We start from the raw sequence: 16,636 nt of genomic DNA, 5'->3' as shown, positions 1-16,636 counted from the left end.
TGACTACCGCTCTGCAGCACTTTCCACCATTACCATGACTACCGCTCTGCGGCACTTTCCACCATTACCATGACTACCGCTCTGCGGCACTTTCCACCATTACCATGACTATCGCTCTGCGGCACTTGTCATACGGGGGAAGAAGGCATCTCATATCTCAGGAGCAGAGATAGGCAGGAACAAAGCCAGACCAGTGCTAGTCAGAACAGCACCATTAGGTAAAATGTCTTCTAGCACATGAAATCCTATTTAAGAGATGGTAAAATACATAGCAGGGCATTCTGGGATTTGTAGTTCATAACTGCTGTACACCACGTGCTTTCCTTCCAGCTCACTTGTCTCTGCAACCTGTCAGAAGACTTGTGACACATTTCTTGCAGATAAGAAGGTTACAGCACAGAAGTGATAGCTGGGTGTCCTCCCCATGTCCTCCCTGCCTCATATGTAAATGAAGAAAGTTTCTGGGCTTATTTATCCCATTAATGCTGAATACTGGGGCTGTTTTCTGTGCTTCCAGCAACTTCTTCCCTCCGCCTCCTCTTTCCTTTATCCCACTGCTTCTGTGCTCGGCTTCCTAGATCTCCACCAGCAATTATTCTATTGCACTACCGAGCCTGACCACGCGGGGTCGCTAGCGAAGTGAATAATGGCTGCTTCTCAGTGCCGACGAGCGTGAGGGCGGTGGGCAATACCACCGCACAGACAGGAGGAGACATTTCCGTTATCCTGGCGAAAATACCCAAGAAGCACACCGTGCCAAACAATATAGGAAGGTGCAGTGATGGTGACTTCTCCGGAGCTATTCCATTGTCTCGGCTATGTAGTATGCGCTGTACGGACCAAGGATTTAATACAGATGTGTTGCAGCCTCCCCTTCATCGCGACATGGAGTATGCAGCCGCTGTCAGGGGAGGGGGCGGTGCGAGGACGCTCATTCTCTTTAGTGTTTGTCAATGTTGGAGGTGTGAGCAGCCCGGCCCGGGACAGCCAGGTAACTGTGCAGCACGATGGAGGGCTGGCGATAGTCGTGACACACAGGCGACAGGCCCGTGTGTGCAGCAGAGCAGCCTGTCCCCGGGTATCAGGGCACTAACAGGCTGAGGGCTGCACCATGTCAGGGCTCCGGTACCCAGCATCATCGGGACGTGCAGACAAATGGCAATGTCATGTGTGCTGGGCACTGCATAGACTATATATAATGTGTGTGCATGTATATAGTGTGTGTATATATAATGTGGGTGTGCTGGGCACTGCATAGACTATATATAATGTGTGTGTGCATGTATATAGTGTGTGTATATATAATGTGGGTGTGCTGGGCACTGCATAGACTATATATAATGTGTGTGCATGTATATAGTGTATGTATATATAATGTGGGTGTGCTGGGCACTGCATAGACTATATATAATGTGTGTGCATGTATATAGTGTGTGTATATATAATGTGGGTGTGCTGGGCACTGCATAGACTATATATAATGTGTGTGTGCATGTATATAGTGTGTGTATATATAATGTGGGTGTGCTGGGCACTGCATAGACTATATATAATGTGTGTGCATGTATATAGTGTATGTATATATAATGTGGGTGTGCTGGGCACTGCATAGACTATATATAATGTGTGTGCATGTATATAGTGTATGTATATATAATGTGGGTGTGCTGGGCACTGCATAGACTATATATAATGTGTGTGCATGTATATAGTGTGTGTATATATAATGTGGGTGTGCTGGGCACTGCATAGACTATATATAATGTGTGTGCATGTATATAGTGTATGTATATATAATGTGGGTGTGCTGGGCACTGCATAGACTATATATAATGTGTGTGCATGTATATAGTGTATGTATATATAATGTGGGTGTGCTGGGCACTGCATAGACTATATATAATGTGTGTGCATGTATATAGTGTGTGTATATATAATGTGGGTGTGCTGGGCACTGCATAGACTATATATAATGTGTGTGCATGTATATAGTGTATGTATATATAATGTGGGTGTGCTGGGCACTGCATAGACTATATATAATGTGTGTGCATGTATATAGTGTGTGTATATATAATGTGGGTGTGCTGGGCACTGCATAGACTATATATAATGTGTGTGCATGTATATAGTGTATGTATATATAATGTGGGTGTGCTGGGCACTGCATAGACTATATATAATGTGTGTGCATGTATATAGTGTGTGTATATATAATGTGGGTGTGTGCTGGCAGTCCATAGACTATATATAATGTGTGTGCATGTATATAGTGTGTGTATATATAATGTGGGTGTGCTGGGCACTGCATAGACTATATATAATGTGTGTGTGCATGTATATAGTGTGTGTATATATAATGTGGGTGTGCTGGGCACTGCATAGACTATATATAATGTGTGTGCATGTATATAGTGTGTGTATATATAATGTGGGTGTGTGCTGGCAGTCCATAGACTATATATAATGTGTGTGCATGTATATAGTGTGTGTATATATAATGTGGGTGTGTGCTGGCAGTCCATAGACTATATATAATGTGTGTGCATGTATATAGGGTGTGTGCTGGGCACTGCATAGACTATATATGTGTGTGCATGTATATAGTGTGTGTATATATAATGTGGGTGTGCACTGGCAGTGCATAGACTATATATAATGTGTGTGTGCATGTCTATAGTGTGTGTATATATAATGTGGGTGTGCGCTGGGCACTGCATAGACTATATATAATGTGTGTGTGCATGTATATAGTGTGTGTATATATAATGTGGGTGTGCACTGGCAGTGCATAGACTATATATAATGTGTGTGCATGTATATAGGGTGTGTGCTGGGCACTGCATAGACTATATATGTGTGTGCATGTATATAGTGTGTGTATATATAATGTGGGTGTGCACTGGCAGTGCATAGACTATATATAATGTGTGTGTGCATGTATATAGTGTGTGTATATATAATGTGGGTGTGTGCTGGCAGTGCATAGACTATATATAATGTGTGTGTGCATGTATATAGTGTGTGTATATATAATGTGGGTGTGTGCTGGCAGTGCATAGACTATATATAATGTGTGTGTGCATGTATATAGTGTGTGTATATATAATGTGGGTGTGTGCTGGCAGTGCATAGACTATATATAATGTGTGTGCATGTATATAGTGTGTGTATATATAATGTGTGTGTGCACTGGCAGTCCATAGACTATATATAATGTGTGTGTGCATGTATATAGTGTGTGTATATATAATGTGGGTGTGTGCTGGCAGTGCATAGACTATATATAATGTGTGTGCATGTATATAGTGTGTGTATATATAATGTGGGTGTGCACTGGCAGTGCATAGACTATAATGTGTGTGTGCATGTATATAGTGTGTGTATATATAATGTGGGTGTGTGCTGGCAGTGCATAGACTATATATAATGTGTGTGCATGTATATAGTGTATATATATAATGTGGGTGTGTGCTGGGCACTGCATAGACTATATATAATGTGTGTGTGCATGTATATAGTGTGTGTATATATAATGTGGGTGTGTGCTGGCAGTGCATAGACTATATATAATGTGTGTGTGCATGTATATAGTGTGTGTATATATAATGTGGGTGTGTGCTGGCAGTGCATAGACTATATATAATGTGTGTGCATGTATATAGTGTGTGTGTGCACGCGTGCATGTATATAATGTTGGTGTGTGCTTGGCAGTGTATAGACTATATAATGTGTGTGTGCGCATGTATGTATATAATATGGTGTGTGCGCATGTATATAGTGTGTGTATGTATATATAATGTGGGTGTGTGCTGAGCAGTGCATAGGCTATAGAAATGTGTGTGTGCATGTATATAATGTGTGTGTGTGTGTGTGTGTTGGGCAGTGCATAGACTATGTATGTATGTGTGTGTGCATGTATATAGTATATGTATATAATGTGGGTGTGTGCTGGGCAGTACATAGACTATATACAGTATAATGTGTGTGCATGTATATAGTGTGTGTGTATGTATATAATGTGGGTGTGTGCTGGGCAGTGCATAGACTATATAATGTGCATGTATATAATGTGGGTGTGTGTGTGCTGGGCAGTGCATAGGCTATATAATGTGGGTGTGTGCTGGGCAATGAATAGACTATAATGTGTGTGTGTGTGCATGTATATAGTGTGTGTATGTATATATAATGTGAGTGTGTGCTGGGCAGTGCATAGACTATATAATGTGTGTGTGCATGTATATAGTGTGTATGTATATATAATGTGTGTGTGCTGGGCAGTGCATAGACTATATATAATGTATATAGTGTGTATGTATATAAAATGTGTGCATGAATACTGTGTGTATGTATATAATGTGTGTGTGCATGTATATATATTCTGGGTGTGTGATGGGGGTGTGTATATATATATATATATATATATATTCTACTATATTCTACTATATAATTATATTCTACTATATAATTGTCTAAGGGTCACTTGTCTGTCCTTCTGTCTGTCGCGGATACTCATTGGTCGCGGCCTCTGTCTGTCATGGAAATCCAAGTCGCTGATTGGTCGTGGCAAAACAGCAACGGGCACAGTCCAGCGGCAAAATGGCCGCTCCTTACTCCCCGCAGTCAGTGCCCGCTCCGTACTCCCCTCCAGTCAGCGCTCACACAGGGTCAATGGCAGCGCTAATGGACCGCGTTATGCCGCGGGTAACGCACTCCATTAACGCTGCTATTAACCCTGTGTGACCAACTTTTTACTATTGATGCTGCCTATGCAGCATCAATAGTAAAAAGATCTAATGTTAATAAAAATAAAAAATTGTGTTATACTCACCGTCCGTCGGCCCCTCGGATCCAGAACAGACCTTTCCCGCTCCTCGCGACGCTCCGGTGACCGCTCCATGCATTGCGATCTCGCGAGACCGCTACGTCGTCATCTCTCGAGACCGCAATGCACTCTTCAGACCGTAGCGCGCGAGGAGCGTCGGTAACCGCTTCGATCCAGGGGCCAACAGAAGGTGAGTATAACTATTTTTTATTTTTTAATTCTTTTTTTTAACAGGGATATGATGCCCACATTGCAATATACTACGTGGGCGGGCTGTGCAATATACTACGTGGGCGGGCTGTGCAATATACTACGTGGGCGGGCCGTGCAATATACTACGTGGGCGGGCCGTGCAATATACTACGTGGGCGGGCCGTGCAATATACTACGTGGGCGGGCCGTGCAATATACTACGTGGGCGGGCCGTGCAATATACTACGTGGGCGGGCCGTGCAATATACTACGTGGGCGGGCCGTGCAATATACTACGTGGGCGGGCCGTGCAATATACTACGTGGGCGGGCCGTGCAATATACTACGTGGGCGGGCCGTGCAATATACTACGTGGGCGGGCCGTGCAAATAATCAGCGACAGACGCAGTCCAGCCGCGAATTGGCGTGGGATTTGAACCACTCTTCGCTAATTGCCCGCGGCCGGCCGAATCCTATATATTCAATGTATTCTAAAATCTTCATAAATAAACTACATACATATTCTTGAATACCCGATGCGTTGGGGCTACCATCTAGTATATATATATATATATATATATATATATATATATATATATATATATATATATATTGTCTAAGGGTCACTTCCGTCTGTCTTTCTGTCCTTCTGTCTGTCACGGATATTCATTGGACGCGGCCTCTGTCAGTCATGGAAATCCAAGTCGCTGATTGGTCGTGACAAAACAGCCACGACCAATCAGTGACGGACACAGTCCGGAAGAAAATGGCCGCTCCTTCCTCCCCGCAGTCAGTGCCCGCTCTGTACTCCCCTCCAGTCAGCACTCACACAGGGTTAATGGCAGCGTTGACCGCAGTGTAACGCACTCGGTTAACGCTGCTATTAACCCTGTGTGACCAACTTTTTACTATTCATGCTGCCTATGCAGCATGAATAGTAAAAATATCTAATGTTAAAAATAATTAAAAAAATTAAAAATAGTTACATACTCACCCTCCGGTGGCCCCCCTGGATCAGGAACCGGCCTTTCCCGCTCCACGCGACGTCCCGGTGACCGCTGCATGCATTGCGGTCTCGCGAGATGATGACGTATGGTCTCAGGAGACCGCTACGTCATCATCTCACGAGACAGCAATGCAATCTTCAGACCGGACCGCGCGCCAAGCATCGGGAACCGGCCGCTTTGATCCGGAGGCTCCAGGAGGTGAGTGTGTAACTATTTTTTATTTTTAACAGGGATATGGTGCCCACATTGCTATATGCTGTGTGGGCTGTGCAATATATTACGTGACTGGCCAATATACTACGTGACTGGGCAGTATAGTACGTGGCTCTGTGCTGTATAGTACGTGGCTCTGTGCTGTATACTAAGTGACTGGGCAAGCTGGGCAATATATATAAATTATCTAAGGGTCACTTCCGTCTGTTTGTCTGTCCTTCTGTCTGTCATGGAATCTAAGTCGCTGATTGGTCGTGGCTGTTTTGCCGTGACCAATCAGCGATGGGCATTGTCCGGCGGAAAAATGGCCGCTCCTTCCTCCCCGCAGTCAGTACCCGCTCCATACTCCCCTCCAGTCAGCCCTCACACAGGGTTAATGGCTGCGTTACACCGCGTTATGCCGCGGTGTAACGCACTCCCTTAACGCTGCTATTAACCCTGTGTGACCAACTTTTTACTATTGAGGCTGCCTATGCAGCATCAATAGTAAAAAGATCTAATGTTAAAAATAATAATAAAAAAAATAAAACGTTATATACTCACCGTTCGTTGGCCCCCGCATCCAGAACCGGCCTTTACCGCTCATCGTGACGCTCCGGTGACCGGTCCATGCATTGCGGTCTCGCGAGATGATGACGTGGCGGTCTCGCGAGACCACTACGTCATCATCTCGAGAGACAGCAAAACACTGCGCGACCAATCAGCGACATTGGCGCGGGATTTAAATCCTGCTTCGCTGATTGGTCTCGCCCAGCTGACATTGCGAGGGATTTAAATCCCGCTTCGCTGATTGCTCGCGCCCAGCTGACATTGGTGTGGGATTTAAATCCCGCTTCGCTGATTGGTAGCGCCAGCCGACATTGGCGTGGGATTTAAATCCTGCCTTGCTGATTGGTCGCGCCCAGCCGGCGCGACCAATCAGCGACATTGCCGCGGGACTTTTTACTATTGAGGCTGCCTATGCAGCCTCAATAGTAAACCGATGTAATGTTAAAAATATTAAAAAACAAAACAAAAAACCTGCTATTCTCACCTTCCGTAGTCCGACGATTCGCTTGTGAGGGCCGCCATCTGCCGTTCCCAGAGATGCATTGCAAAATTACCCAGAAGACTTAGCGCCGCTAAGTCATCTGGGTAATTTCGTAATTCATCATGGGAACGGAAGATGGCGGCAGCCGCGCTTCTCGGCACAGCTTCGCTGGATCTCAGGGGGTGAGTATATAACTATTTGTTATTTTAATTTTTTTAACAGGGATATGGTGCCCACACTGCTAAATACTGCGTGGGCTGCGTTATATACTACATGGCTGCTATATACTACATGGGCAGTGTGATATACTCCTTGGGCTGTGTGATATACTCCGTGGGCTGTGTGATATACTGCGTGGGCTGTGTGATATACTGCGTGGGCTGTGTGATATACTGCGTGGGCTGTGTGATATACTGCGTGGGCTGTGTGATATACTGCGTGGGCTGTGTGATATACTGCGTGGGCTGTGTGATATACTGCGTGGGCTGTGTGATATACTGCGTGGGCTGTGTGATATACTGCGTGGGCTGTGTGATATACTGCGTGGGCTGTGTGATATACTGCGTGGGCTGTGTGATATACTGCGTGGGCTGTGTGATATACTGCGTGGGCTGTGTGATATACTGCGTGGGCTGTGTGATATAGTACGTGGGCTGTGCTGTATACTCTGTGGGCTGTTATATACTACGTCGTCTATGTTATATACTGCGTGGCCTGTGTTATATACTGCGTGGCTGCTATATAGTACGTGGGCTGTGTTATATACTCCGTGGGCTATGTGATATACTGCGTGGCCTGTTATATACTGCGTGGCTGCTATATACCGTGTGGCCTGTGTTATATACTGCGTGGCCACTGTTATATACTGCGTGGCCTGAATTAACGCATCGGGTATTCTACAATATGTATGTATATAGCAACCACATAGTATATAGCACAGGCCACGTAATATTTGATACATACTACGTGGCCCGTGCTATATACCAGGTGGCTGCTACATACATACATACATACATATTTATTCTAGAATATGCGTTAGAATCGGGCCACCATCTAGTGCATATATATATATATACTAGCTATTGAACCCGTTCTACGCCCGGGTGGCGAGCATTTATATTGGTATATTGTCTCCATCCTGGTATGTGCTGCTCCATCCTGCGTCCCCATCCTGTCATGTGCTGCTCCATCCTGCGTCCCCATCCTGTCATGCGCTGCTCCATCCTGCGTCCCCATCCTGTCATGTGCTGCTCCATCCTGTCAAGTGCTGCTCCATCCTGCGTCCCCATCCTGTCATGTGCTGCTCCCATCCTGCTTCCCCATCCTGTGATGCGCTGCTCCCATCCTGTGATGCGCTGCTCCCATCCTGTGATGCGCTGCTCCCATCCTGTGATGCGCTGCTCCCATCCTGCGTCCCCATCCTGTCATGTGCTGCTCCATCCTGCGTCCCCATCCTGTCATGCGCTGCTCCATCATGCGTCCCCATCCTGTCATGCGCTGCTCCATCCTGCGTCCCCATCCTTATGTGCTGCTCCATCCTGCGTCCCCATCCTTATGTGCTGCTCCATCCTGCGTCCCCATCCTTATGTGCTGCTCCATCCTGCGTCCCCATCCTTATGTGCTGCTCCATCCTGCGTCCCCATCCTTATGTGCTGCTCCATCCTGCGTCCCCATCCTTATGTGCTGCTCCATCCTATGTCCCCATCCTTATGTGCTGTTCCATCCTACGTCCCCATCCTTATGTGCTGCTCCATCCTATGTCCCCATCCTTATGTGCTGCTCCATCCTACGTCCCCATCCTTATGTGCTGCTCCATCCTACGTCCCCATCCTTATGTGCTGCTCCATCCTACGTCCCCATCCTTATGTGCTGCTCCATCCTGCGTCCCCATCCTTATGTGCTGCTCCATCCTGCGTCCCCATCCTTATGTGCCGCTGCATCCTGCGTCCCCATCCTTATGTGCCGCTCCATCCTGCGTCCCCATCCTTATGTGCCGCTCCATCCTGCGTCCCCATCCTGTTATGTGCTGCTCCATCCTGCGTCCCCATCCTTATGTGCTGCTCCATCCTGCGTCCCCATCCTTATGTGCTGCTCCATCCTGCGTCCCCATCCTTATGTGCTGCTCCATCCTGCGTCCCCATACTGTTATGTGCTGCTCCATCCTGCGTCCCCATCCTTATGTGCTGCTCCATCCTGCGTCCCCATCCTTATGTGCTGCTCCATCCTGCGTCCCCATCCTTATGTGCTGCTCCATCCTGCGTCCCCATCCTTATGTGCTGCTCCATCCTGCGTCCCCATCCTTATGTGCTGCTCCATCCTACGTCCCCATCCTTATGTGCTGCTCCATCCTACGTCCCCATCCTTATGTGCTGCTCCATCCTACGTCCCCATCCTTATGTGCTGCTCCATCCTACGTCCCCATCCTTATGTGCTGCTCCATCCTGCGTCCCCATCCTTATGTGCTGCTGCATCCTGCGTCCCCATCCTTATGTGCTGCTGCATCCTGCGTCCCCATCCTTATGTGCTGCTCCATCCTGCGTCCCCATCCTTATGTGCTGCTCCATCCTGCGTCCCCATCCTTATGTGCTGCTCCATCCTGCGTCCCCATACTGCCTCTGACTCGCTCGGCGCCGAGTGCTGGGGGGCCTGAGCAGGCGGGGACACCGGCGCGCTGTGGGGGTCAGGTGCCGGTATCGCCGCCAGCTCAGGCCCCCCCAGCACTTACTATACTCACCTGTCCAGCGTTCCATCGCTGAGCGCCGCCATCTTCCCGGTCTCCTGGCTGTGACTGTTCAGTCAGAGGGCGGCGCCGGCGCGCATTAAGCGCGTCATCGCGCCCTCTGAACTGAAGGTCACAGGCCGAAGACCGGGAAGATGGCGCCGCTCAGCGATGGAACGGGGACAGGTGAATATAGGCCGATACTCACCCTCCTGGCGGTCCCTGCTTCTGCGGTGGAGATCGCGGTGTGCGTTCAGTGTGAACGCACACCGCGATCTCCCGGGAGCGTCGCTCTGTGAGGCCCAGACTGCGCCGGCGCTTGCGCAGTCTATAGAGGCTTCGGACAGAGTGACGCTCCCAGCGTTGTATTATAGATATATATATATATATATATATGTGTGTATATATGTGTGTATATATATATATATATATATATATATATATATATATATATATATATATATATATATATATATATATATATATATATATGTATATATATATATGTATATATATGTATGTATATAGTGTATGTATGTAGAAAAAAAACCAAACAAAACACAACCAGCACTCCTAATGTGAACACTTGCAAGCTGCAAACTACAATATAGATAAAAAAAGAACACAGCAGCACATGTACATGAATCTAGGCCATGTGAAAACAGACAAATATTCAATATGAATTATACTTCTCAAAAATATTTTTCACAATTTTTCACAAAATTTTTTTTTCATTAAACTTACAGTAATAGATGAAATGAAGATTCTTGGCGCATAAATTGGCCAATTCATGTGTGCCCACCAACCACGGCAAGGTGATCTCCTTCTGATGGGTCCTACTCTACCATATATGCCACTTTTGGGCCGCCAGCCTACAACTCTGGACAAAACATGTCACTCTGGGCTAAGCCTACAATTTATGGGCAGGTAGAGTTGATTACCGCCACCTGCAAGGTCAATGGGAGGAGTGCAAGATCAGTCTGGATGCAGCCAACATCCAATAACTAAATAGAGAAAAAAGAAACCAACCAGCACTCCTAATGTGAACACGTGCAAACTGCAATAAAGATAAAAAAGAACACAGCAGCACATGTGCATGAATCTAGGCCATGTGAAAACACAGACAAATAAAAAAAAGTGGCATATATGGTAGAGTAGGACCCATCAGAAGGAGATCACCTTGCTATGGTTGGTGGGCACACATGAATTGACCAATTTATGAAATCTTGATTTCATCTATTACTGTAAGTTTTATGAAAAATTGAGAAGTATAATTCATATTGAATATTTGTGTTTTCACATGGCCTAGATTCATGTACATGTGCTGCTGTGTTCTTTTTTTATCTGTGTGTGTGTGATATCTATATATATATATAATTACACACACGTATATATATATATATATATATATATATATATATATATATATATATATATATATATATATATATATATATATACAGGTCCTTCTCAAAAAATTAGCATATAGTGTTAAATTTCATTATTTACCATAATGTAATGATTACAATTAAACTTTCATATATTATAGATTCATTATCCACCAACTGAAATTTGTCAGGTCTTTTATTGTTTTAATACTGATGATTTTGGCATACAACTCCTGATAACCCAAAAAACCTGTCTCAAAAAATTAGCATATCAAGAAAAGGTTCTCTAAACGACCTATTACCCTAATCTTCTGAATCAACTAATTAACTCTAAACACATGCAAAAGATACCTGAGGCTTTTATAAACTCCCTGCCTGGTTCATTACTCAAAACCCCCATCATGGGTAAGACTTGCGACCTGACAGATGTCAAGAACGCCATCATTGACACCCTCAAGCAAGAGGGTAAGACCCAGAAAGAAATTTCTCAACAAATAGGCTGTTCCCAGAGTGCTGTATCAAGGCACCTCAATGGTAAGTCTGTTGGAAGGAAACAATGTGGCAGAAAACGCTGTACAACGAGAAGAGGAGACCGGACCCTGAGGAAGATTGTGGAGAAGGACCGATTCCAGACCTTGGGGAACCTGAGGAAGCAGTGGACTGAGTCTGGTGTGGAAACATCCAGAGCCACCGTGCACAGGCGTGTGCAGGAAATGGGCTACAGGTGCCGCATTCCCCAGGTAAAGCCACTTTTGAGCTACAGAGAAGCAGCACTGGACTGTTGCTAAGTGGTCCCAAGTACTTTTTTCTGATGAAAGCAAATTTTGCATGTCATTCGGAAATCAAGGTGCCAGAGTCTGGAGGAAGACTGGGGAGAAGGAAATGCCAAAATGCCTGAAGTCCAGTGTCAAGTACCCACAGTCAGTGATGGTGTGGGGTGCCATGTCAGCTGCTGGTGTTGGTCCACTGTGTTTCATCAAGGGCAGGGTCAATGCAGCTAGCTATCAGGAGATTTTGGAGCACTTCATGCTTCCATCGGCTGAAATGCCTTATGGAGATGAAGATTTCATTTTTCAGCACGACCTGGCACCTGCTCACAGTGCCAAAACCACTGGTAAATGGTTTACTGACCATGGTATTACTGTGCTCAATTGGCCTGCCAACTCTCCTGACCTGAACCCCATAGAGAATCTGTGGGATATTGTGAAGAGAAAGTTGAGAGACGCAAGACTCAACACTCTGGATGAGCTTAGGGCCGCTATTGAAGCATCCTGGGCCTCCATAACATCTCAGCAGTGTCACAGGCTGATTGCCTCCATGCCACGCCGCATTGAAGCAGTCATTTCTGCCAAAGGATTCCCGACCAAGTATTGAGTGCATAACTGAACATTATTATTTGTTGGTTTTTTTGTTTGTTATTAAAAAACACTTTTATTTGATTGGATGGTTGAAATATGCTAATTTATTGAGACAGGTTTTTTGGGTTATCAGGAGTTGTATGCCAAAATCATCAGTATTAAAACAATAAAAGACCTGACAAATTTCAGTTGGTGGATAATGAATCTATAATATATGAAAGTTTAATTGTAATCATTACATTATGGTAAATAATGAAATTTAACACTATATGCTAATTTTTTGAGAAGGACCTGTATATATATATATATATATATATATACACTAGCTGAAGAGCCCGGCGTTGCCTGGGCATAGTAAATATCTGTGGTTAGTTATAGCACCTCACTTCTCTTATTTTCACATCACACCTTTCATTTTCCCCCTCACAACTCTCATTTTCTCCCTCTCATTTTCTCCCTCACTCCTCTCATTCCCCCCTAACACTTGTCATTTCGACCTCACATCTGTCATTTTCCGATCACTCCACTATTTTCCCTCGCTCCTCTCATTTTGCACTCACACCTTTTCATTTTCACCTCACACCCCTCATTTTCACCTCAGTATATACATGTTTGCATCTCCCTTATATATAGTATACACCTGTATGTTATCTCCTGTATATAGTATATACCTGTATGTCATCTCCCCTGTATATAGTATATACCTGCTGTGTCATCTCCCCTGTATATAGTATATACCTGTATGTCATCTTCTATATATAGTATATACCTGTATGTCATCTCCTATATATAGTATATACCTGTATGTCATCTCCTCCTGTATATAGTATATCTGTCATCTCCTCCTGTATATAGTATATACCTGTATGTCATCTTCTATATATAGCATATACCTGTATGTCATCTCCTCCTGTATATAGTTTATTCCTGTATGTCATCTCCTCCTGTATATAGTATGTACCTGTATGTCATCTCCTCCTGTATATAGTATATACCTGTGTGTCATCTCCTCCTGTATATAGTATATACCTGTGTGTCATCTCCTCCTGTATTAGACCTCGTTCACACGTTATTTGGTCAGTATTTTTACCTCAGTATTTGTAAGCTAAATTGGCAGCCTGATAAATCCCCAGCCAACAGTAAGCCCTCCCCCTGGCAGTATATATTAGCTCACACATACACATAATAGACAGGTCATGTGACTGACAGCTGCCGTATTTCCTATATGGTACATTTGTTGCTCTTGTAGTTTGTCTGCTTATTAATCAGATTTTTATTTTTGAAGGCTAATACCAGACTTGTGTGTGTTTTAGGGCGAGTTTCATGTGTCAAGTTGTGTGTGTTGAGTTGTGTGTGGCGACATGCATGTAGCAACTTTTTGTGTGTCGAGTTGCATGTGACAGGTTAGTGTAGCAAGTTGTGTGCAGCAAGTTTTGCGCATGGCGAGTTTTGCGCGTGGTGAGTTTTATGTCTGGTGCCTTTTGAGTATGTGCAAGTTTTGTGTGAGGCAACTTTTGCATGTGTTGCAAATTTTGTGCATGTGGCAATTTTTCCGCGTGTGCAAGTTTTGCGTGTGGCGAGTTTTCCATGAGGTGAGTTTTGCACTTGTGGCGAGTTTTGCGTGAGCCTAGTTTTTGCATGTGGTGAGTTTTGCGCGTGGCGAGTTTTGAGCGGCGACTTTTGTGTTTCGACTTTTATGTGGCGAGGTTGGTGTATGTTTGGTGAAATGTGTGCTGAGGGTGGTATATGTGTTTAAGCACGTGGTAGTGTGTGGCGCATTTTGTGTGTGTGTTCATATCCCCATGTGTGGTGAGTATCACATGTCAGGGCCCCACCTTAGCAACTGATCGGTATATACTCTTTTGCGCCATCGCTCTCATTCTTTAAGTCCCCCTTGTTCACATCTGGCAGCTGTCAATTTGCCTCCAACACTTTTCCTTTCACTTTTCCCCATTATGTAGATAGGGGAAAAATAGTTTGGTGAATTGGAAAGCGCGGAGTTAAAATTTCACCTCACAACATAGCCTATGACGCTCTCAGGGTCCAGACGTGTGACTGTGCAAAATTTTGTGGCTGTAGCTGCGACGCCTCCAACACTTTTCATTTCACTTTTTCCCCATTATGTAGATAGGGGCAAAATTGTTTGGTGAATTGGAACGCGCAGGGTTAAAATTTCGCCTCACAATATAGCCTATGACGCTCTCGGGGTCCAGACGTGTGGCTGTAGCTACGACGGTGCAGATGCCAATCCCGGACATACACACACACACACACATACACACATTCAGCTTTATATAGTGTATATATATGTGGCCCGATTCTAACGCATCGGGTATTCTAGAATATGCATGTCCCCGTAGTATATGGACAATGATGATTCCAGAATTCGCGGCACACTGTGCCCGTCGCTGATTGGTCGAGGCAACCTTTATGACATCATCGTCGCCATGGCAAACATTATGACATCTACGTCGATACTGTGCCCGTCGCTGAATCAGAAACGTGAGATGTCTACATCCTTTATGACATCGTCGCTGTGCCCGTTGCTGATTGGTCGAGGCCTGGCGGCCTCGACCAATCAGAAGCGGGATTTCTACGTCCTTTATGACATCATCGTCGCTGTGCCCGTTGCTGATTGGTCGAGGCCTGGCGGCCTCGACCAATCAGAGACGCGGGATTTCTACGTCGATGCTGTGCCGGTCTCTGATTGGTCGAGGCCTGGCGGCCTCGACCAATCAGAGAGCCGGGATTTCCAGGACAGACAGACGGAAAAACCCTTAGACAATTATATATATATATATATATATATATATATATATTATAACCACAGCAGCACATGAATCGGCCATGTGAAAACACAGACAAGTATACATTTCACAAAAATATTTTTTCATAAATTTTTTTTTTCATAAAACTTACAGTTAAAATGGAGATTCTTAGCGCATAAATTGGCCAATTCATGTGTGCCCATCAACCACGGCAAGGTGATCTCCCCCTGATGGGTCCTACTCTACTGTATATGCCACTCTTGGGCCACCAGCCTACAACTTCGGACAAACATGTCACTCTGGGCTAAACCTACAATTTATGGGCAGGTAGAGTTGATTACCGCCACCTGCAAGGTCAATGGGGGGAGTGCAAGATAAGTCTGGATGTTGCTATATAAAATGCTAAGAAAAGAAAATAACATTTTACAAATGGTGCTGATGTAAAGCTGATATGTGGGAAATGTTATTTATTAATGGTTTGCTGAGGTATGGCCATCTGGATTAAAGGGATAATCATTCAAACTTTGAAAATTGCTAATTTTTTAAAATTTTTCTCAAATTTTTGATATTTTCTATAAATAAACACAAAACATATTGACCTATATTTACCATTATCATAAAGTATAATGTGTCACGAAAAAACAATCTCAAAATCACTGGGATTTGTTGAAGCGTTGCAGAGTTATTACCACATAAAGTGACACTGGTCAGATTTCAAAAATTTGGCTCCGTCACTAAGGGGTTAAATATATATATATATATACACACACACACACACACACACACACACACACACACACACACACACACACACACGATGATGGCCCGACTCTAACGCATCGGGTATTCTAGAATATGTATGTATATAGCGGCCACGTAGTATATAGGAGTAGTACGTGGCCTGTGGTATGTACCATTTAGCTGCTATATACATACATACATATTGTAGATTACCCGATGCGTTAATATAGGCCACGTAGTATATAACACAGCCCGCACAGTATATAGCAGCCACGCAGTATGTAACACTGGCCACGTAATATATAACACAGCCCATGTAATATATAGCACGGCCCACATAGTATCGAACAGTGGCCACGTAGTATATAACACTGCCCACGTAGTATATAGCAGCC

The 16,636-nt window shown here is 44.7% G+C and overlaps 1 protein-coding gene across 4 annotated transcripts in view; it reads left to right on the top strand.

Annotated features, from left to right (window-relative positions):
• Positions 1-624: 624 nt before the first annotated feature.
• Positions 625-16,636, top strand: part of STAU2 (staufen double-stranded RNA binding protein 2) — a 454,790-nt gene continuing 438,778 nt past the window's right edge. For all 4 annotated transcript variants that reach the window (XM_069731487.1, XM_069731485.1, XM_069731486.1 and 1 more), the window contains exon 1: positions 625-991. The gene's annotated coding sequence lies outside the window, so the exon portion shown is untranslated. The remainder of the gene's footprint in view (positions 992-16,636) is intronic.

This window comes from Ranitomeya imitator, chromosome 6, assembly GCF_032444005.1.
Source record: "Ranitomeya imitator isolate aRanImi1 chromosome 6, aRanImi1.pri, whole genome shotgun sequence".
Lineage (NCBI taxonomy): Eukaryota > Metazoa > Chordata > Amphibia > Anura > Dendrobatidae > Ranitomeya > Ranitomeya imitator.
The sequence above is the reverse complement of the archived record's forward strand: the minus strand, read 5'-3'. Positions and strand labels throughout refer to the sequence as shown.